The following is an 8,781-nucleotide window of genomic DNA, read 5'->3' on the forward strand; positions in this document are numbered from 1 at the left end:
TGAGAGCATTGGCTGTTCTTCCAGAGGTCCTGAGTTCAACTCCCAGCACCCACATGGTGGCTCACAGCCATCTGTAATGAGATCTTGTACCCTCTTCTGGTCTGTAGCTATATATGCAGACAGAACACTGTATACATAATAAATAAATAAATCTTTTTTAAAAAAAATATAAAAGTCAGGTGCCACCTCTTCTCCCAAGGTCCTAATGGGTGACATTTTCAAATTAGCTCACAGAGCTCAAACTGGGGTTTATTGCCTCTGCTCCACAGGGCACCCAAAGGAGACCAAGAACTTGGGGTTTCACCACACTTATCCAAAGACAAAAGAGGACAGAAAACCAGGTGTCCTAGGTGCAACCTCACGAGAGTCTCCCCAGCCTCTGCTGTATCCATCCAATTCCTAATTTCAAACAGGTTAGGGAATGGCTGGGAAACTCCACAGGTAGGGTTGAGAGAGGGAAGCCAGGCCTTCAAACACCGGCATCTGCTCGGAGCCTCTGGGCTCTGTGGGATGGATGTTGGACTGACAGTTTTGTCCCAAGATTGCCTGCAGTAACTTCCTCAGAGCACAGCCAAGGTTGGCAGGAGACAGTGCCACCCATCTTGTGTGGGCACACTTCGCGCTTCTCTGTCTGAGTTCAGGGTGAGGGCCAAAGGTCCTATGTGGAATTTTCAACAGAAAAGAAATGTGGAAATTGGGCTATGTGGGTAGCCAAGGGCCACAAATCATGTGGTCCTCAGGGACCTAGATAGTTTAACATCTCTCCATAGTCCACCAAAGGTCAGCCGAGATGGATCCCACAGGAGAGAAGCAGCTGGAACAATTTGCTTGAAAATCTGCTGTCCCAGCTCCAATTCCTGGCAGCTTGAGAGTCAGAGCAACGAAGTCTCCTAGTCCTGCACAGAAGTCCTGCAGGCCAGTGCCTGGCTGGGAGCTGTGGCAAACTACCTGCACACAGCCTAGGTTTCCTTCTCATTGTTTGCTTGTTTATTTGAGGCAAGAGCTTTATAGCCCAGGCTGGCCTGGAGCTCAGAATCTCTCTATTCTATATCCTAGGCACTGGGATAACAGGCTAGCACCATCATGGACTCTCCCTTTTATGTGTTTAATTATAATATATATATATAACACAAAATGTACCATTTTAACAGTGCTGGGCATTCTATCTATCAGCATTCATTCAGTGCAGTGTGTGTGCGTTTCTAACTCAGCATTGAGTGCAGTGTGTGTGCTTTTCTAACTATCAGCATTCAGTGCAGTGTGTGTGTGTTTCTGTGAGTAAGTACACGTGTGAGTGCAGATGCTCAGTGGTACAGAGAGGGCATCAGGTCCCCGGAGCTGGAGTTACAGGCAGTTGTGCGGCTGCTTACTATGGGTGCTGGGAACTAAACCTGGGTGCTCCTCAAGAGCAGCAGGTGCTCTTAACAACTGAACCATGGTCCCCATTATACAACAACTGCCCATTCCCTTCTATCCCCTCAGGTCCTGGCAACTCCATTCTATGGCTGTGTGTGCCGCATGGATCCCATGAGTGGATGAATACGGCCCTTGTCCTTTTGAGATTGTGTGGTGAACTGCATGAAGGGAAAAAGACTAACTCTTGCCTTTACCCAAGAGTGGACCTGATGTATCCAGGAGTCTGGGTATCTCCTATTCTAGGAGTCCAATCTAGAACAGGTCCAGTCTAAAAGAAGTCCAAATTACAAGTCCTAATCTAAAAAGAGAGTCCTGAATCGATGTTGTTCTTGCTATATACTGAACAACACAGCAAATGTAACAAACAGGAATGAGCAAGCTTGGTCCTAATCTTTTGCAGGAATATTATAAAGGAGAAAAGAAATTTTTCCTGGCCCTACCTACTCAGACTAGCATACAAAACCACAACGAGGTATTATTAAACTGTAACCACAAGTTGCTTCCAACATATTTTGTAGGGGGTGGGTAGGCTTGGTGGAGGGGTAGGGCATTGTTTACAATGCCTTGCTGCTTCTGGCACGTGATCCTAGACCTGGTCACCATAACCGGTGCACACACGTCTTGAGTCAAGGGCATGCATGGATTTGTTGTGCAGCAGTTTCCTCAATATTAAAAACTTCAGCTGTGGAGTGAAGCCCCAAGGACAGCCATACTGCGTTTCCAGGGAGGTAAACAACAAGGTGGTCTACGAGGAGATGAAACACCCCACTTAGCAGCAAAGTTGATTAAGATGGGAAGTAAAATAGCTCAGAATAGTTTCAGGAAGTCCCAGAAACTGACCAGATTCACTAGGTCTCTCTTTTTTGTTTGTTGTTTGTTTTTTGAGACAAGGTTTCTCCATGTAACAGCCCTGACTGTCCTGGATCTAGCTCTTGTAGACCAGAATGACCTCAAACCCACAGAGATCCACCTGCCTCTGCCTCCCAAGTGCTGAGATTAAAGGCGTGCGCCGACACCACCACCCGGCTGGCTTCTCCTTCTTTAAGCATGTATATTAGCTGTGAGAACTGCTAATTGAGGCTCTCAGATAAGGTGAGCAACCTAGAAGATGCCTACAGCTGGGCCTCTTGGGGAAATCAGACCAGTCAAACGGCCTGGAAGAAACACATCAGCCAGACCTGCTTCAAAGCGTCTCAGACCACCCGAGCTCTCTGTAAATGACCCTCTCCAGCCTTTAGTGACCTGCCTGTAAGATGCTCAGTAAGAGCTCCAGGTTCCACTGTTATGAACCATCAGCCATGCTGGTGATGGCTTCTGGTGATAAGGGCTACCTGAGTCATTTTTCCTCCTCCAAGTAACCCTTCACCCATACACCTGTATGTAACCCCAATAAAACTCATTGGTTCACCAAGTTGGACTTAACGTGTACTTTGGTCTGTTCACTGGTAGAGCGGGTGGACATCTGTCCCCAGGAATCGTGTCCTGCAGCAGTCACAAAGGAGAAGTAGGATAGGAAAGATAGTACAGCTAAAGCTGCACATTCAGCTGAGCTTGCAAGACTTAGTTACATTGGCAGTCCAAAGTATAGTAAGATAGACTGTAGGATTTTTCCTAGAGGCCTGTGAATCCTGAGCAGGTTGGATGTGCAGTGTGGAAGCAGGAAGGGTACAATGTAGCAACGGTCTCCAAGCACAGCGTAACTTGGTTACGGGTTGGGTGAGACTCTGACCTGTAAAGGCGAACTCCAAACTGCATTTCTCCAAGAAGCCGCTCACAGAATTGTATTAGTAAACATGATGTACTAGAGGCCTAGCAACGTGCTGAGAGGGTTGGGATTTCCTGCCTGTTCAGGTCCTAATTACATTCGGTCCTATGGATGGACCATATTTTGTTGTCCTCAATGGCACATTGGCCGCTGTGTATAGTGATGCAGGGACGCTGAACTCAAAGGCTCCATCTGGGTCCCAGCTTCTGGTTCATGTGGCTGAACGGTTGACTTTCTGACCTCTAGAGCTGCTAGGCCAGGCTCTGAGTGTTTTGTGGTCGATAAATTTCATCACAACCATACGAATTAGGTGCTGTCTAACATTCCTTTGCACGGGGAAACTGAGGCACAGATGTGTGCCCTGCCATCTGTCAGGATGGAGCGGCCCTCTGCTGTCCTGCTCCTCCAGGGCTACTCCGTATTTGAAATACAGCACAGGAAAGCCAAGAGTTTCCATGGGGAAACAGGAGGCACTGCCGTTCATTCTGTCACGGGGTGGGGGGGACACCCCTCAATTCCCTTATTCAGTCAACTGATTAAACTATCATGGGTGGCACAAGGGGCCAGGCCAGCTCTGGACAGAGGATAATAAAGGTGGTACATTGTTGACTTTCTCTCTATTCATTCCCTGGTTGGCTGAGAAAGTAGCTGGAGGAAGCTCTCAAAAGGAGAAGCTAAAAGCAGAAGGGCCAGTATTGTGGGGCAGAGTTCAGCAGGTACAAATGCCAGGTAGGGGGGTCAGGTAGGTGTAGAAAACCTGGCCAAGGGGAGAGGCTGCACCAGCTGGTGTGGCTGGCCACCTTGATCACAAGGGCCGTGCTGGTGTGGAGTGCACTCTCTGGGAGGAAGACTAAGGCATTCCAGGGTGTCTTCCTGTCCTCCCCTGTCACTGGACCCACTTCCTCCTCCGTGATGACTTGCATTTCCCACTGGCCTGACCTTGGCTGTCAGGACAATGGTTTCTCCTTTCACTAGCCAGGCCTTCAACCGACCTAGGACCTTGGTTGTACTCTCTTGTTTCCTAGAGATACCCCGTGCATTCATGACACTGACCACCACATTTCTTGTGGACAGATGAGGAAAGTTAAGTCTCAGAGAAGAGCACCAAGATGGGGGTCACTATTGCCACCTCTCTTCTCCTGGCCTTCTCAGGAGAGGAAGTGACTTGCTCAGGACATCAGCTGCAAGGGACTGGGGTCTGCTGACATCCTCGGGATTATAGGGTGACCAGAACAGGCCATTCAAGAAGCCACCATAATGACATGCCCAATCACCAAAGGCCACTCATCAGCTGGCAGCGCCCCACCCTAATTCTGCTAGAAATCGCTCACAGTTGCTGCGTCCCCCTCCCCTTCCCAAGACATGATGGTGGTGGTGGTCTTGTGAGAAAGCAGGGCTTATGGCTAGGAGGTCTCCAGAGCAGTGCGGAGCCACCTCCTGGAAGCACTAGCCCTGCCTGTAGGCAAGGATGCTCCCTTCCCAAGCCCAGCTGTTGCATTGAAGACTGGCCAGCCTTTCTCAACAGCTCTCAGGCAGTGATGTAAGCAAAGTTTCCATCCCTTCGAGTCCTCCCTGCCATGGGCCTTCTCTGAAGCGGCATGACTTACAGGAATTAGCTAGGGGTGTGCTCCACTCAAGTTTCTCTCAGAAGCACAGGCGGGCCACATGGCAGGAGCTCTCCTGGCAATCCCAGGCTTTACAAAGATGGCTAGGATGCTGAAGTCTGTGAATAATCTGGGCCCTAGGGAGCTCCATCACCCACATCTGTGGCTTATTAGTGACCTTTAGTGGTCCTGGGAATGGAGCTACTCTGCTCAGAAAACTGGCAGTGTGGATTGAAGGAGACATTGTAGAGAAATGACTGCTGCTGCCCGGAAACTGTTTCCAATGGGCCACGCCCTCCTCAGCAGCACTCTCCCTGCGCTTTCTTTGTGAAGCTCTCAGTTTTACAGGCAAAGACTGAACCCAGAGTCACACCGATAGGCAGGTCTTCCCCATGCTATCTGCATCCCGAGTCAGATTTAACCACGAAGTGATTCCATGGGGAGCAACCAGGCCATATCACGGCACAAGTGAGCACCCCCAAAACAACACCCACTTGCTCTTTTCTCTTCCCAGAATTCCAGCTTTGTTTTCTGGTGACTTCCATCCCTCAGAAAGCCTGGGTCTTCAAGGCTTGATGTTTGGATCATCTTAGCCTCCAACTCAGTCGCCCTAAGCAGAATCAGGGTTCTCAGCGATGACGGATATGTCACCTCTCATAAGCATCACTTTTGTGAGCCTCCAGGGATTGTGAGTTGTTGTTTCAGGCAGGATGTCATATTCCAGGCTAGCCAGGAACTCTCTCCCAAGGATGACCTACCTGATTTTCTCTTGATCCTCTTCCTTGAGTACTCAGATTACAGGCATGTGCCACCACATCTGATTTATGGGGTGTTGAGGACTGCATCCAGGGCTTTATGGATGTTAGCCAAGTGCTCTCCCAGTGAGCTACATTCCCAGCCCTGATATTAGACTTCTAAATCTTGTGTCTTTTACCTACATTTTCAATTTGGGCCTAGGGGAATATGTTGCTACCCGTAACGTTGCTAAAACTAAAAATGAAAACCCCTGTGGGCATGGTGACACACACCTTTATTCCCAGCACTTGGAAAGTAGAGGTAGGCAGATCTCTGTGAGATTAAGGTCAGCCTTCAGCCTGTCCTACATACAGTTCCAGGTCATCTGGGGCTATATAGTGAGAGCCTGTCTCAAAAAAAAAAAAAAAGCAAAAGCAAACTAGACACGATAAGTGTTTTTTGTTTGTTTTTTTAATTTTTCGAGACAGGGTTTCTCTCTATAACAATTCTGACTGTCATGGAACTTGCTTTGTATTGGCTGGCTTTGAACTCACAGAGATCCTCCTTCCTCTGCCTCCCAAGTGCTGGGATTAAAGGTGGGCGCCACCACCGCACGGCAATGATAAATGTTTTGAGCGGTGGGTAGATGGTGAGTTTATCTGCATACAGACAAAAGGATCTTGCCCGGTCCAGGCTTCACAGGTCCAGGAGTGATGTAGGATACGTAGACTGGGATGGGAGTGGTGTGTGCATTTCAGTTCTCATCACGAGTTGGGACACAGAAGTCTGGGCTAAGCCTCTGGCCATTCTTACACAGGGGTGCTTGCCTCCCACCCAGACACTTTAGCCACTACAAAGACAGGCTACCCTTGGAGCACTGTGGAATCTGCTATCAGCACCTGCAGTCCCTTTGCTTTATCTCAGTGGCCAGGCTCCTGCTCAGATTGACAATGTCACAAGGCAGGCCAGCCTTGCCCCTCCCTGTGACTAATGATGGATGGTGGGAGACTCTGGTGGCCTGCTGCAGTTCCCAAGGGTTTTTTGTTTTTGTGGTTTTTCTTTTCTTCTCTGTGTGTGTATGTGTGTGTGCGGTAGCAAAGGAAGGAAATGAGAATGGGAATAGAGTATAGTGCTGCCTCCTGCCCCCACCCCCTGCAGCCTGGTTAGTGATGAGAAGCTCTGCAGGAAACACCTCAAAGTCGCTGAGGGTGTTCCCCCATGAATGTGGCTTGCTGAGGTCTGGGGAGAGGAAGGAAGGAGCCAGGACTAGCAGGCAAGGAAGGAAGAGGGGGAGGCTGGGAAAGCACGAAGGTGACAGGCTGATTACCACCTACAGTACCCACAAACCAGGACCTCTGTGGACAGCTTGACTTGTCCCTATGACTCCCTATGAGCCACTCCATTCTATGGGACTAAGCCTCAGAAAGGAAAGGAACCGCCGGGCGGTGGTGGCGCACGCCTTTAATCCTAGCACTCGGGAGGCAGAGGCAGGCGGATCTCTGTGAGTTCGAGGCCAGCCTGGTCTACAAGAGCTAGTTCCAGGACAGGCACCAAAAGCCACAGAGAAACCCTGTCTCGAAAAACCAAAAAAAAAAAAAAAAAAAAAAAAAAAAAAAAAAAAAAAAGAAAGGAAAGGAACCGGAGGTTGCTAGCTGCAGAGGAAAGGTTTGTGTCAACTGGTCCGTGTCCCCAGTCTTGTGGTTCTTTCAGCCTGGCACACTGAGCACGTGTCCCAGAGGACAAGCAGAGGGATCATCACAGAAGGCCTTGTGAGAAATCAGCTGAGTTCTAAGGAGAGAAGAGAGGGCTAGGTAGCGGCTGGGGACCAAAGGATAGCTGACAGGAGGAGGTTGAGGGGTAATGAGGTGGTTCCAGGCTCCCCTGCATGTGAGAAGAGCAAAGAGGCTGGGGACAGGCTCCATCCTGTGGGACAGGTTGGCTGTGCTGACAGGGGCTAACAGATCCCATAAACACACACACACACACACACACACACACACACAAACACACACACACACACACACACACAAAACTTACCAGCCAGACAATCAGTGAGTCCCAAGATAGCTTTGAGAGAGAGTTCATGTACCCTCAAGCTTGGCCTGGATAGCAGGATGACCAAGAAGATGCTCTAAGGAGTCTCTCTGGGTAGTAGAGGTAGGAGGTTCCCAAATCACACCACTCTTAGGACTGAAGAGCCACCAGCCAGAACCAGCAGAGTCTCTCATTGTTCCCCTTGTCCTCAGTCTCCCTGACTCTACCCTTTGGTCTCTGGCCACCCATGACTGAGACTTAGGAAGGTGGCTTCAGGCCCTAGTCACTGCCAGGCTCATAGGAAAACAGGACGAAGTTCCTTGCACAAGGTACACTTCCAGTCAGGAAACCCAGATTCCCTGTTTCCAGGTCTAGGGACCCTCAGGAAGACAGGCGTTAAGAAGACTTTAAGGCTCTAAGAATAAGGCTCTAAGAAGGACTAGGCCCAAGTTTTTCCCTGTGCCATGGGAAGCTGCTCAGCCTTGGGCACACCCTCCGAATCTGTCTCTCCTAACCAGACATGCCCACCAACCTCTTGCTCTATTAAACAAACACTCAAGGTTCCATCCTGCTTCCACCTGGCCCCTCAGGATCATCTTCCAACATTGTCTCGCAGATTATAGCCTAGCTGGGTCATGGAGTCATAGGGAGGCCAGGGGCCTGGCTTTATGGTTATCTTCTGTTTCACCCTCCTCAGCTAGCTCCGTGTTAGCTCCCCTGACTGGAAGGTACTGACAGCATGCCTGTTTCACGGCTGGAAATCTTGAGGCACAAACATGTACAGAGACTTGCCTATGGTCAGGTGGGTTAGGACAACCAGGATGGGCCCCTGCTGGACCTGGAGAGGAAGGGGCCTGGGACTCACAAGTAGGGTGTGGGGAGGTCGAGGGCTCTCTGGGGAGAGCTCATCTAAGATCAGGTTTTTTTTAAAGATTTATTTATTTATTATATATACAACATTCTGCCTCCATTTATGCCCGCACTACCAGAGGGCACCAGATCTCATTACAGATGGTTGTGAGCCACCATGTGGTTGCTGGGAATTGAACTCAGGACCTCAGGAAGAGCACTCTGTGTTCTTAACCACTGAGTCATCTCTCCAGCCCCTAAGATCAGGTTTTCTATTACCCCAGAACCCTGTCTGCACTGCCAGCAGGACTCTGATGGTCACCGAGGGGTATGTGTAGCAGCAAGCAGGGTCTCCTGGCCAGTGAATCACTCATTTCC

The sequence above is a fragment of the Arvicola amphibius genome, chromosome 7 (assembly GCF_903992535.2).
Source record: "Arvicola amphibius chromosome 7, mArvAmp1.2, whole genome shotgun sequence".
In the NCBI taxonomy this organism is placed as follows: domain Eukaryota; kingdom Metazoa; phylum Chordata; class Mammalia; order Rodentia; family Cricetidae; genus Arvicola; species Arvicola amphibius.